The sequence below is a fragment of the Ambystoma mexicanum genome, chromosome 1p (assembly GCF_040938575.1).
Source record: "Ambystoma mexicanum isolate Mex_15411 chromosome 1p, UKY_AmexF1_1, whole genome shotgun sequence".
NCBI lineage: Eukaryota > Metazoa > Chordata > Amphibia > Caudata > Ambystomatidae > Ambystoma > Ambystoma mexicanum.
Genome location: NC_090921.1, coordinates 818,405,325 through 818,420,014, shown reverse-complemented (window position 1 = coordinate 818,420,014; position 14,690 = coordinate 818,405,325).

The window sequence follows — 14,690 nt, the reverse complement described above, 5'->3', positions numbered from 1 at the left end:
TGCTCGGAGCATGAATGGTGTTTGTGGTGCTACTCAAAAGAATTGAGTGATGCAAGAGGTGTGGTCTCAGAGAGAGAGGCAGTAGTGTTAAATTGTGGGGAAGTAATGTTGGGAAGGGGTGTGTAGAGGAGGAATAAAGGTGAGCAAGAATTGAAGTGGACCATTGGTAAGTTGTCGTGTAAACTATCATAATGGAGGACACTCCAACTATTCACTTATGTAAGTCATTGCCATGATATAAGGACACAATTGTCAACTATCACACAGAATGGGATAAAGACACGGCAAACAAGATGTTTTTGCCCTGCCCACAAGAAGGCAGTCATTCGAAGACAGTACTGCAACACATGTGCACCTATCTACATGCCACCTATGAGGGAAAACAGTTACGATATAGATTAGGGATACTCGAACTATGGAAAATGTTCAGAGAAGATATAGTGGAGACAGATATGAAGGAATGTATGCTTAATAAGCATGATAAAGGGTGTATGACACCCAAGGCTCCTCCTCCTCATCCACAGAGTGAGGAGCAGTCCTCGACTGCACAGGGATTATACCCATTACACGTATTAAAATTATATACTAATCCCACATATGTACCTTCTGGATAAACATTATAAGTGGAGAAAAATAGTAAACAGCGACCTGTGTCCACACATGTAGAATATGACGAGCATCGCAAGTTACAAGCAAAGCTAACAGAAGCCGAGGGGTAGTTAAGATGACAAAGGAGAGACAGCAATTGTACCAAATGAATGGACGGGAGGGCAGATAATGCTCAAACTGGATGGAAAGGGCATCAAGGAGTCTAACGAAAAGACAAGGGAAGTTACTGAAATACAGGAGAAAGAAGAAGAGAAAAGAGTAGAGGAGGAGAGTGAAAGAGCAAAGGAGAGTAAAAAGAGAAAGGGCAAGAAAGAAAAGAGAAGGCAAGGAGGACTTATTAGAGGAAGCCAGAGAGAGACAAAAGAAATGGGAAGAGACAGACAGAGCAAATAAATGATGGGAAGAGAAAGAATGAGAAAAACAGCGAAATGAAGAAAGGGAAAGAGAGAGGAGCTTAGAGAGGCTCTGCAAGGAAGTTGATGTCATTATGCGCAGGCATGAGGTATCAGATAAAGGGAAAGGAGGTGTTTTGTGACAGACAAGTTACAGTCTAGACAGGAACAGAAAGAAGGACATTGGTGCAATAGGAAGTTGGAGAACAGAGCAGCAAGAGGAAAGAAGGGACATAATGGAAGAAGTGATGAGTGGGACCTACAGAATAGATCCTCTTAGGAGACAAGATTTTGAGGACAGAGATGATGAGGAAGATGACGAGATATCGACAGAAGTGGAAGATGACAAAGAGATTGGGGAAGAGGAAGCTACACAGGCACCATATACGGACATGCGTGAAGGAACGTGCAAACAGGTTGGAATGAAGGACGCTATATGTGAATAGACTGAGAAAGCTACCAGGGCAGAAGAGGGATAGCATGACAGATGTGGTAACAAAGACAAAGGATGCTGCCATGGTTGGATGTGGCACCGGGCTAAAACAATTCCCCTTGTTAGAAAAATGGGGATCACTAGCACAATAGATACCATGTCGACAAACTGATAAAAATAACTTGATTTATAAATTACCATCGCTGACAGCAGGTAATGCAGACCTCTGACCGAAGTCCGCCTGGAACTGTGCTCCAATAAACATCAAATCCTTAGAGGGCTCCAGATTGGACTTTGCTTTATTGATGAAGAAGCCCAGACAAACGTGAACATGTGGTCTGCATCCCTTTCTGTAATAGCAAACATGAGGGAGCCATCACCAACCAGTTGTCCAGGTAAGTAAATACCTGTATTCCCTTTCGATGGAGTGAAGCTACCACTGGAGCCAGGTACTTAGTGAGCAGCCATGGAGATGATTGTAGGCCAAATGGTAGAGTCCCAAACTGAAAAAATGTCTTCACACTTCTAACCACAAATACTGATGATGTCCCAAATGGAAATAGGCATCCTGCAAACTGATGAATGCCAAGAAGTCCCCCCCTCCTTACCAAAGGGATGCTCCTTTGCCGAATATCCATCTTGAATTGGAGTTTGACCACAAATCTGTTGAGCCTCCTCAACTCCATAACCAAGCAGAACCTCTCAGGACCCTTCAGAACCGGAAAGATGTGGGAATAGAAAATGTGCCCCTTGCAAAACCTAGGCACCCTCCATAAGGACTTCTTGTCCAAAAACTCCTGGATCCCCTCCAGCCAGCTTTTTGTGTGTGTGCTGGGCCATGGAGTTAGCACAGCCCCATACTGCGGGGGATGCACCCCGAAAGTCTATCTCATACACAGTAAATGCAATTTGGTTGATGGACCTGTTCGGGTTGCTGCACCTTCATAATAGCTACTGTTGCAATATAGGTGAGAAGTTGCATGCTGGGGAAACTAGCACATAACCAAGTGTGAAGCCAAAGCTCAACAAAGAAGCATCACCCCAATGCTAACAGTATTCAAACAAGTGTAGGGGTGGGCCCTCAATCACCTTATCACAAAGTGGGCCCACCACCTTAAAAGCAAGTGCACATTTTATACGTAAAAACGTTTATTGTAGTATCATCCAGGGAACAGTCAGATGACTCTATTGAGACAAACTAACACAACTCTCACTGAACCATATAAATTGACACATTATATACATTTTTGCAACGGTTAAAACATATATTTTAATCCACCGCCACATGATTTGGCAAACCTATTACAAAGAAATCCAATATTTCTGCAATTCTTCCATTATCACTGGCCACTTGTAATCTTAACTACCATCTTCAGATCATATTCATAGCAAACCCCTTCTTGTGATTCATCAGTGGTAGGGCTTGACATCATCAAACAGTTAAACATTTATGTGCAAAAATAATTCATTACTAGTAACAACAGGTCTGAGCCCTTTAACCTTGAACATAATTGCACATGGTTCACTTAGATACTTCAAGCGTTATGAAGAAGGCTTAGTAAACAGGTTCTCTTTTAACTGATGATAGCTATCCCATCCACTCTGGTTTATTGGCTCCATTGAAACATTCTAATCTAAACAACTACCATATTGACACCCATTGCAGCTCTGGGAATACAAATGAAACTCCTAGGTATTGATCACATTAACCCTAGGCGCAACTTCACCCCATATTTATTGCTGGTCAAAACAAATGGCTGAGTTCCTCTGAAAACTTCAAGGCAATTAAGGAGATTACATCTGCCTCCTGCGCAACTATCAAGCCATAAACATTTTGCATTATGAAACTCCTCATTGCCTGCTTCTGGGCACTCCATAGCACATTATGTCTGAATCGTATTTATATTTCATTTTGTGGTTTTAGCATTGTATCTTTCTACATGCATTCAATCTAATATGTATCAACTTTAACCAAAAATTAACACTACAGTAAGCAACATATCCCACTCACAATTAACTACACTGGATACATATGAAATTGCAAGATCGTGCCCTGTTCACTGCACCGTCAGTCACTAATATGGCGCACGCAACATGAAGCTCTCTTGATCGTGGGGACCTTTCCTGGCCACCCGACACAAGTATATTTTTTGAATTACAGAAAAAGAAAAAATGCATTCACAAAGTAATAACACGTAGTCCTTGTGTTAGTAAAGTGATAAATCCTCACAACCACATATATTGGGTTATGTATGCCTATAAATTAAACTACATGTTGTCAGGTGTATTTACCCACGTTCGAGTTATTATGGTGCAACATTTGGTGCTGTGGGCTTAGAAAATCCAAGATAGCCGATAAGACCACATCTGCGCCAGAATCCAGGAAAACCGTGCAGTTTTTGCACACACCAAAATGGTCGCCTGACCTGCCACCCACCAGTGTGAGCGTGATGGGCCAGAAGCGCCATGGGTGAAACGTGACACCAAAGGAGAAACAGCAGTGACTGTTAGCTCAAAAAGCGCTTTGAAATCACCCTTGTTTCTCTGAATGCAAGCTCAAAATGCCTATTTCAAACATTGCAAGATAGTTAATACAGGAGATCATTGCCAGACCCTATCCTTTGGCTGCACACAGAGCAAAACCTGTGCAAATGAATATGGTGCTGTTCAAAATCTGTTTTTAATTAATGTCCAAAATTGCTAAAATCATGGGCACAAAACCACCAAACAAAAAATCCAACTTCTGGATGGGTGTTCTGCATTACTCTACTGCAAAATCCACATCAATACAATGGTAGCAAGGATGATATGCCATCAAGTAAAATCCCCTTTTTGAAATGCATTAATTCAAGACAGTTGCCAAAAAATGGGTGCAGTACCGGTGTTTGACACTGACCGGCGCTAGCAATCTAAACTCTGACAGGAGACCTGTATTTCAGGAGCTGAAAATGAACCTGAGTTAGCTGGGAATTCAAAGCCTTGCTGGTCAATGAGAATTCTTCACACCTACTGTTCCCAAGCCCTATACCAGAAGGCAGTCTGATTTAATTAAAAGTTCCAGAGGCCTCTGTCAATGGGAAACCTTCTGCTGCCCCCACCAAAAGGAGATCATACCTCTCTGATTGAATCAGGGGAGGGGTACCTGGGACTGCAGGGAAACAGAACAATGAACTTCTCTTGGCTCAAAGAAATTGCTAAATCAGGGGGTCGTAAATGGCTTCCTCTTGGAAGGAACTGGGAGGGGCACTGCCTCTGTGAGCCAGCTGAGCTTGGAGGCCGGGACAAACAAGGAATTCCCCCATGTGCCTTGGGACCTAAACACGCCCATCTGGGCCAGAGCATAATTTTAAAAAGATGGATAATTCATAGTACAAAATTGTCAAAAGTATATAAATAATATTATTATTCCTGTGGTTTTTCTGTGCATATTTTAAGAGGTGTTAGGACTCTGCACGATGTTCTGAGACCGAATATTACAGACACTGTGCTTAAACTAGAGAATTGAAAACTTATTGTAATGTGCTCAGGGACGGGGTGCAGGTCTGTGTAAAATTTGATGCCGAACCGACCATGGCAAAACCCACTAAAAGCACAAAATGTTGTCGTTTCTGAACCCAAGCTCACAGGAACATGGGGCTTGAACAGAGACATGTCTTAATTCATCTGTGATGTGTATATGTATTATGAACCACGTGTGTATCTGGGAACCCTGTTTGTTATGAAAAATTCATTTTCTAAGTGAAACTTAAGGGGCGTTTCTTCCATCGATTGTAAAATGGTAGCACCGGATGACTCACAACTCTGTTCTCCAGTCAGAGGACAGAGAATCCCCCAGCCTATCAGGATCCTCAGAGGGTTGAGCATAGAAAGCCAGCCTTCCCACCCATTTTCAAAAGACATAAAAAGAGCCACTGAGACCCAGGTAGAGACATTCACTTCCCACTTCAAACTGATTTCTTGCGAAGCACTTTGACGGATGACTCCAGATTCCAGAACTTGGAAGCAGAGGGCATTCCAATCTTGCAAACTGATTTTACCCCAGACTTCCAAGGGGCACATCAGAATAAAACAGCCGGGCTGTGCTGTTTCTGCTTCTTTGCCAAGAACCTTTGCCGGAACCGGAGACCCAGACCAGACCGCAGTGCCAGAACCAGAACCAGAAAGCACAGCTGTATCCAGAACCGCAGACCAGACCAGACCGCTGTGCAGTGCCAAGAACTTTTGCCAGAACCAGAGATCCAAACCAGCAGAGCAGAGTTGACCCAGATAGCTGTGACTTCAGAACCACCCGCCAGAAGTCCAGTCTAAACCTGTTGACCAGATCTTGAAGGCCTATTTCAAATTTATGGTGTGAGTATCCAGCCAGAACTGTGCAGAACCAATCTCTTAGTCTAAAATAATCTCATCCCATCCATTTCAACCTATTTAGAACTTCATAGAAATCGTGTGTCCATTCTGTGATTTCAAACCTGTGAAAGTGTCATTTGTCATTTGAATCTTACTTTATTTCTGAGAATCTACCTCCACTAAATCGTCCGTATCTTTTGAACCCCATGTCCTAGAAGCGAGATTTAGCTTTCATTTTAAAGCTAAGGACCTAAGCTTTCCAATAAGCCTTTTCCGTAATCGCGATCGACGCACTCGGAAAAAGTGCTGCGAATTGCAATTTGACTCAATTTCTCCACCTGTCAAAAATAGCTGTCCTCTTGCTTGCAACTGCTGAACTCAGTTTTCAACATGATAATCATTCATGAATCACTCATAGTGTTGACCTGAACCAATCTTAAGTAGCTATCACCTACCCTGAATCTCCTATAGGGAATTAAAATCATTTTGAGCATATTTTTCACTTCATTGCAAATCACATTTTAAAGTATTTTTGACTGTTTAAAAGCATACCGGTTGCTCTAGGCTTGCTAGGGGGAACTGGAATTTGTATTGCATTTGATTGTATTCCTGAAAACTGTGTGCTCTCCTTCCATCTCCTTATATTGCATAGGGGGGGGCAGTGAATTGTCAAAAGAAAAAGTGATAATCTTATCTGTTGTTCAAACCATATCAGTTTATTTCTGTGCTGCATTCTTTCCATCATTGCTTTTCCTTGAAACCATAAAAGTATTCTCTGCTACCTTATCCTTCCTATACCAACTCCTAAGTAATTAAAAAGTGTGCTAGTGTAATATTATCCATTGTTGATCACTTTCATATTCATAAGTGTGCTATCAAATATTAATTTATTTATAAAAGTGTGATTTATATCTTGTTTAATTTTTCAATAAATCTTTTAATTTGCAAAACAAACCTACTTCTTAGCTCAGTGAGGTCAGGGGGATTCAAATAGAGGGGCTTTATATAACGGTTTATCATCCAGGTTTATGAACTTGTCATAGAAATATATAAATAAGGGATTCCCTTGGGCATCCCAGACAAGGCATTGACTTAGTTGGAGTGCTGAATTGAAGTCACTAACAGAGTGGGGGCTCGAGCCGGGACGTCTGGATTAGATCTACCACTTGTGCAGCTTAATATAGTGTGCTAACCGACAGGATACATAAATCCTGTTGGATCACCACGCTGTGTTACACTGTAAAAGCACCCCTCAAAAGAAGGACGCTCTAAGGAGATGGTCTGTTTTGCAAAATAAAATACTTACTTCTGTAAGTCAGGAAGGAAATCAATTTCCAGAATGACGACCTTGGTAGATATCAAAATAGCCAGAGAGCACCTCTTACATAAACTATTTGTGAGAGGCGAATGAACGGAACAGGACCAGACGGTATGGTTGCAGGCAATCGCACCCCAGATCACTGCAACAGGGTCAGACATATGGAGAGATCAGGGTCCATTACATGTGGCCCTGAGTGAACTATATATGGCCCCTAAAGCCAAAAATGAGCACGGCAAGATTGTCAGGATAGCAGCATATTTATATTCATATATGGGAGCCATACAGGACAAATGTGCTGAAGGCCAAGATCTGGCAAATAGGCAACAGATGGCATTGGAGAAGGCCGAATCTGACCTGGTCTCTTCTGAGCAGAGGCTGCACAGGAGTCAGGAGTCAGAAAATGAGAGTAGACAGTATCTCATTAAAATCAAAGAGGACATGGGTATACTGCAGCAGGAAAAGACAGACCAGGATACCAGATTTATGGCCTTGCAGAAGGAGTACCAAGAAGATCTGGACTCCCTACTGCAGAGCCAGAAAAACCTGGAGCAACAACTGGACTTCAATAGGGCATGCGCAGAGCAGGTAGTCACCCTGCAAAGCCACCTAGATAGGGAGAAGGCAGAGAGCAACAAACTGATTCTGAAAGACCTGGATACCCAGACAGAATTTGAGGAAGAGCGGCAGAAAGCTGGTGCCCTTCAAAGGCAGAGGGACGACCTGGCGGCACAGAGGCAGGCTCTTAGTCAGAAAAGGGACACCTTAGGCCAGGAAGTCTGTCACTTAAAAGAAAACATTGAAGAAAATCACTTGGTCCTCCAGGGACTGGGTGACCTCCAAAAAGAGCATCAAAACTTGTTAGACCACACCAGGAGGGTGGAAGATGCTCTGGCGAGAAAGGAACAGGCCAGTAGGGATGGGACTCAGGAGGTAACCCTCCTGCAGCAAAGACTGGCCCAGTACTCCAGGACAAACCAGGAAGCACAGAGAGAGAATGAGGCTCTATGCCAGCAAAATGATAGGCTCCAGCAACAGGTAGCCATGCAGGAGAGACTGATAGAGTCTAGTAAGGCCTTGGTTGAGGAACTGAAAGCACAGGCTCTTGCATGGCAACAGGGAGCAGGGGCTGATAGAGATGAGGTTCGCTGGGAAAGGGAAACACCTGAGCATAATCTCAGGAGCCCTAGTACTAGAGGCCTTCACCTCTCCCAGTCCCTGGACTCTGCCACCCCCATATCCCCTGGTGCACATGAGCCCAGGGCCATGGGGATGGCAGACTACTATCCAACCAGAGGTATGGGGCTCATAGGCCAATACCACCCAGGAATGGATGGGCGGTCATCAGGGTATGGGCACCCAAGTACAGTGCAATTTGGTGGGGAACCCCAGGAGAGTAGGCCCATTAAGGGCATCCTGAAAACCTCTGCCAAGTTAGGTCAGTTGGGGGGGTACCCATCAAATCCAGGCAGCAAGGAGGGATCTGAAGACTCCTCTGAGCGTCACAGAACACAGCAGACCAGGTCCCCACGTTCTGTCAGCCGTTCCCAGGCTCGCAGAATCCGGGAAAACCTGGAAGATCAGACGGGCACCTCTGGGAGCAGTGCTTCTGAGTCAGAGGATGAATGGACCAGGGTTACCCGAAGCAAAAAGGCCAATAAGGCAAAAGGGCCTTGCTTAAGGACCCCTTAAAACAGATTAAGGCAATAAGGAGTGTCATTACCCCTTATCACAAGAACGCCATGTATTCTGTTTGGGAACACTTGGAGCTTTACAAGCAAATGATGGAGATTTTCCATTTGAAGGACAGCAGTAGCTGCATCGAGTATGTAAAATGGACATTCTCCCCAGAATACTCCAGTTTCTTTGTGGAGCTGGAGGACCAAAACCATTCAAGATGGTCCACATATAGGGCAGCCTTCTTGAAACATTTTTCTGTTCACCAGAATCCCCAAGAGGCTCGCAAGGCAGCCTATAATTTGCAATGTGGGGAGGATCAGTCCCCACAAGAATTTGTGCAAGAATTGAAGCGTGCCTTTGCGCAGACTACCAAAAGGGTGCGCACGGACAGTAAAGAGTTTGTAAATATGTTTTTCCATGCCTTACCCAAATACATAATGACCCAGCTAGTGAGAGATTTTCACGAGAAAAGGTCACTAGACTGGGTCATTGAACAGGCTACCCGGGGTCTATGAGGTGCATAAGCCCATAGAAAATAAAAATAATGCCCAGAAAAGCCCCAAATCAACCAGCACCCCTGCTGCTGCTAAGGAGGCAGAGGTAAAGGTTGCCCCCATTTTAGATTTGGAGATGGGGGGGACTAAAACCTTCCTGCACCGAATAATTCTAAGCCCAGAAGGCCCTCGGGCCAGTCACAAACAGGGAGTCAAGGAGGTAGTCCCACAAATGGGATCCCTCACTCCCCTGATTATGTAAGTCCCTTTTACAAGGGAAACCGACCCATCCTGGGTTATATGTGGACTCCTCCAGCCCAAGGGGGGGGATCCAGCCAAGCACCTCACCCGGGGAACTTCCCTCCTAACTTCCCCCAGAAGGGCAGAAATTCACCAAACCTTGGGCAGAATGTTTTCCCCAGGTATCCACAAAGTTTCCAACCCCAAAATCATCCATCCTTCTTTCACCACTTCCCTGAGCCCAGACTACCTAATCCGGGAGTGGGGAGGCCAAGGGTGGAGGGGTACCCAAATCTTCCCAACCCGGGGTACTACCAGAGAAGGGATAGCTACCCTTCCCGGGATCAGCCCAGGGGAGAAAATAGAACCCTGTATCAGCCTGAGCGGGTTTCACAGTTAGAGCACCAGGTCCAAAATATGGCACGGGATCTGGGTCACATGCTGAGGGCTCAGCAGAACCCTCATATGAGCATGCCAGTGCAGAATGTCCCAAACTCTGGGCCTGGTGCCCTAGAACAATGACGGGGCAGCACCCTGATAACCCACCGGTTCCCAGGGAGGAGGCACAAGGGGAAGGGGGGTGTAAAGCCTTGGAGGAAGCTTCCTTCCCCACTTGTAAACAGCCCCTGGAAACCCAGGAACCGGAAACAAAATCTCCTACCCCTGAAAGTCTGCCATCCAAGGAGCAGAGAGGAGGTAGGAGAAACAAAGGACCCAAACAGACCCATTTTGTGGAGGAGTTACAGATCTTCCAATTTGAGGGAGAGGGATCCTCAGAGGATCCTGGGAAAAGGATCTTCTCCTTCAGAGATGGGGGAACTCCTCCCAAGGAAAAATGGGTCCCAAGGGATCCAAATCCAGACTGGGTAGATGTGGGGACTGAGCTAGCGCCGCCCATCATCTCATCCCAGAACCAACAGCATCAAAATCCCCTGGTTCAAACTGATTCTGGTGACTGCCTCCAAAAAGGGGGGGGTGGCCCAGAACCGGAACCAGGGGAACCCACAACGGCTCTGATTTCCAGTTGCCAACTTTTTCTTGCAGATTCCCATGCCTCTCCACAGAATTCCTCCCAGATCTCTTCTCTCTCAATGTCTAAAACTAAAAAATTAACCCAACAGTTGTCCAAAAATGTGCATTATCTGTGCCCCCTTGAGGAGAAGGAGGGAAGATACTATGCCCCGGTTCAAGTGCAGGGGCAGGGTACAATTTTGGCACTGCTGGACACTGGATCCCAAGCTACCCTTCTGTCCAAAAGGGCCTTTGATGAACTAAATGCAGGAAGGGGGCAGAATTACCAAATTCCTCTCACCCCTCTTCCTGGACAACTTCAGAACTTTGACGGGAAGGAAATTCCCATCGAGGGGACTGCAGATTTGGACATTAAAATTGGGCGACACAAGATGAAACATATAGTAGTGACTCCAGAGGGCACCCCTTGTTTACTAGGGAATGACCTCCTGAGAAGGTTGTCACCCCTAATAGATTGCATAAACAAGGTCATCTGCACCCAGACTAGCCGACCAATAAAATTAAAACAGAGTGTGAACCATGTTAGTTTAAACGGCACATGGTTGAACAAAAATCTGACCAAGTAGAATTTCACTTCCAGAACAACCAAATTCCAGACGTGACAGTAATAGCAGTAGGACAACAGACTGGTGATGGGGGGTCCTCTCTATTTTTGAAAATCAACCTTCCTTCCAGTTTAAGGTGGTATTCCACACTGGAAGGAAACACTCTGAAATTCTTTACTAATCCACAATCAGACATTCCCACTCCAATAGTCCAGAAAGATGTGAAATCAGCTCAGAGACTGGCTGATATTCAGCAAATTGGAGAGCTGTTGTTCATCCCTGTTCAGTTAAATGATGGGAAGGACTCTGTTCTCGCCCGAGTGTGTGTGAACAATGGTAAAAGCTTCATCAGCGAAGCCATGTTCCGCCAACTCCCAAAAGATCCAGCCATTCCCACATTGAAACTGATAGACACATGGGAAATGGACCTGGAAGCACCCAATTCCAAAAATCTCCTGCAAGCAGGTGTATGCTCAAAATCTCCATTGGCAACAAGAGCATAGTCCATAATTGTTGGGTCGTGCGAGACGTCACTGCCGCTTTTTACTTAGGCAGTGACATTCTCAATCGCTTTGCCATTAGTTTGGACCTAACAAAATTCAAAGCTTGGTCCCGATTAGCGGATAATCCCATGGGCTTTGATGATCCAGAAAAAGCATTTAGTTTGGCTCAATTGCTACCTTATACAGTTGAAATTCAGATTAAAGAGGAAGTCACCACCCCAGAAAGGACCCGACAATTCTCCCTGGAAGTGAAAGTTAAAAGAGGACAAAAATTGAAAAACCCTGATGTTTATATTCATCTAAATGCTCCTCTCCAACAGCAAGGGTTGGGGGTAAACCCAACACCATTAGTCAACATAGAACATGACACCATTCCAATCGAGGTGAACAACAGTGACTTAAAGAGTATTACTCTAGCCGCAGGCACCATTATTGGAATGGTGGTTGATGACCGACATTTCTCCATTGGTTTAGGAAATGAACTGTTAGGACCAATCCCCAAGGACTGTTTTGACAGTGACAGTGATGACAATGCAACACCAGACAGGATCTTTAACCGGCATGGGGGAACTTCCTGGTGTACACTTCCTGCCCTTATGGTAAGGAAGATGTGACTTGTGACTTCAGGAGGGATGAGGTGATTTTCCAGGTCCATGAGGGCTGCCTTTCCCACCTGAAGCCTCCAGTCCAAATCAGCACTCTGACCAGGGACTTCTCCACCCAGCTGGAGGGGGACGCTGAGATAGCAAAACCAGAAGTCTTTCCAGGCTTCAGGCAGATGGTTGAAGAGAGAGTCAACCTAGCTGATGCCTGTTTGACTCTGGAGCAGAAGCAAAAGTTGAAACAAGTTTTCTTGGATTTCCAAGATCTCTTTGCGGTAGACTCATATGACTGTGGTCTCACCGACATCCAAACAACAACAATTCCCATGGACCCTGGCATGTCTCCAGTGTTTGTGAAGCAATATCGCTTACCTCTCGCATCCATGGAGTCCCTTACTGAAATAATTAAGAACCTTGAGTCCCGGGGAATAATCCGTCCAGTACACAGCACCTTCAATAATCCGATGCTGGGAATATTGAAGCCAAACGGCCAGTGGAGACTCTGCGCCGACCTTAGGGAGCTCAACAAATGGGTCCATACTTTCCGATGGCCTCTTCCCTACATTGAACAAGGGCTGGCCCAGATCCAGGGGTCACAGGTATTCACTGCAATAGAACTGACCAATGGATACTGGACTGTGCCTGTCAGTAGGGAGGTCCAATACAAGCTGGCTTTTACCTTTGGGGGCCAGCAGTACACATGGACCCGGACTCCCTTCGGATACCTCAACTCCGGCAATTAATTCAAAATTTTCCTACTCAAGGCCATGCCCGACCTGGGTGCAAGGGGTAACATGGCTTATGTAGATGATGTCCTCATCAAAAGTTCATCTGTGGGGGAACACATAGCGGAGATCCGTTATGTTCTGACACAGTTGAGGGCCGCCGGAGCAAAACTTTCATTTCAGAAAGCACAGTGGTGTAGAACCCGTGTTAATTTCTTGGGGCATGAGATTACTCCTCGGGGTCCCTGTCCCCAGGAAAAGAAAGTGGAAGCACTCCAGAAACTGAAAGACCCCACAACTCTGCGGGAACTAAGGAGCCTCCTTGGACTGACTAATTACAGCAGAAAGTTAATTGAGGGCTATGCAGAGATCACCAGATGCCTGATTCATCTCTTGAAGGGGGTGGGGGTCAAGTGGGAATGGGGTCTAGAAGAATCTGAGGCAGTAAGACAGCTCAAAAGAAGCCTCTCACAAGCGCCTTGCCTGGCTTACCTTGTCAGAAACAAGGAGTTTTTCTTGGAGACAGGGTTTTCTAATACATGCTTGACTGCAGTATTATATCAAAAGCATGACAAGGTCAATAAAGTAATATCCTGTGCAAGCAAAACTTTATCCTCTGTGGAGGAAAAAAATTCAACGATTGTGAGAAGGCACTCCTGGCAACGGTGTGGGCATTGAAGAATTACCGCCCGTTTATCCAGGGGGAACACATCATAGTGGAGACTCCACACCAGCCTCTGCAATATCTCCAAAGTGACAGAATCCGGGCAGGAAATGTGAGTAATTCCTGAATTATTTCCTGGATTCTGTCAAAGCCAGGCATTCCTGTGGAGGTCAGATATGGCAAAAACAAGAAGAGTCCCCTCGCGCAAGGTCTGGCTGACTTGCATGATTGTGCCAGAGAAAACTGTCTCGAGGACGAAAGTCTAAAAATGAAGGACAACATGGAGGCAAACCTTAATTCCCCACACAAAGTCTTTGAAGAAGACAAGTGTGAGGGAATGCCCACTTTCTATGTGGATGGATGCTCCTACCATGTTGACAACCACGGGGAAAAATAACTTGTGGCTGGCGTAGGGAATGCATGGGTGAATGAGTCCCCAGAACCCTCCGCTGGGTACAAAATTGGCCCCCGAAGTAGTCAGGTGGCAGAGTTGATGGCTGTGCATCAAGCCATCCTCACTGCTGTCCCACATCAACTCCACGAACTGGTCATAATCACAGATTCGGATTAAGTACGGAACAGGTTTGTGGAGCACCTGGTTAATTAGAAAACCAGAGGCATGTTATGTGCTAATAACAAACCCTTGAAACATGGGAAGTTAATCCAAAACATTGATGATCTGGTCAACTTGAATGGAATGACCATCTACTGGAAGAAGATCAAGGGTCATTCCAAAGTAGAGGAACCAGACAAAACTAGAAATAACTTAGCTGATCAGCTGGCCAAAACCGGGGCCATCCAAGGGAATCTAATAGAGATTGAGACCCTGTTGGGGGGAATCCAGGTCACTGCTAGCACTATGTCCCAGAAAAATGCTCACAATGATCTTTCAACTGCACAATGTAGTAAGGAGACCCCAGATGCTGATTTGATTATGGCTCAAAAAGGGGATCCAATAATTGGTAAGTTTTACCAACACAGTGAGGACCCTGAGAACTTTCCCCTGATGGATACCGATTACATTGGGAAAGAGGACCTTAGAGTGTTGATGAAATGTCCAAAAATGTTCCGAATCCAAGACGGTTTGTTGGTAAGGAAATCACAAG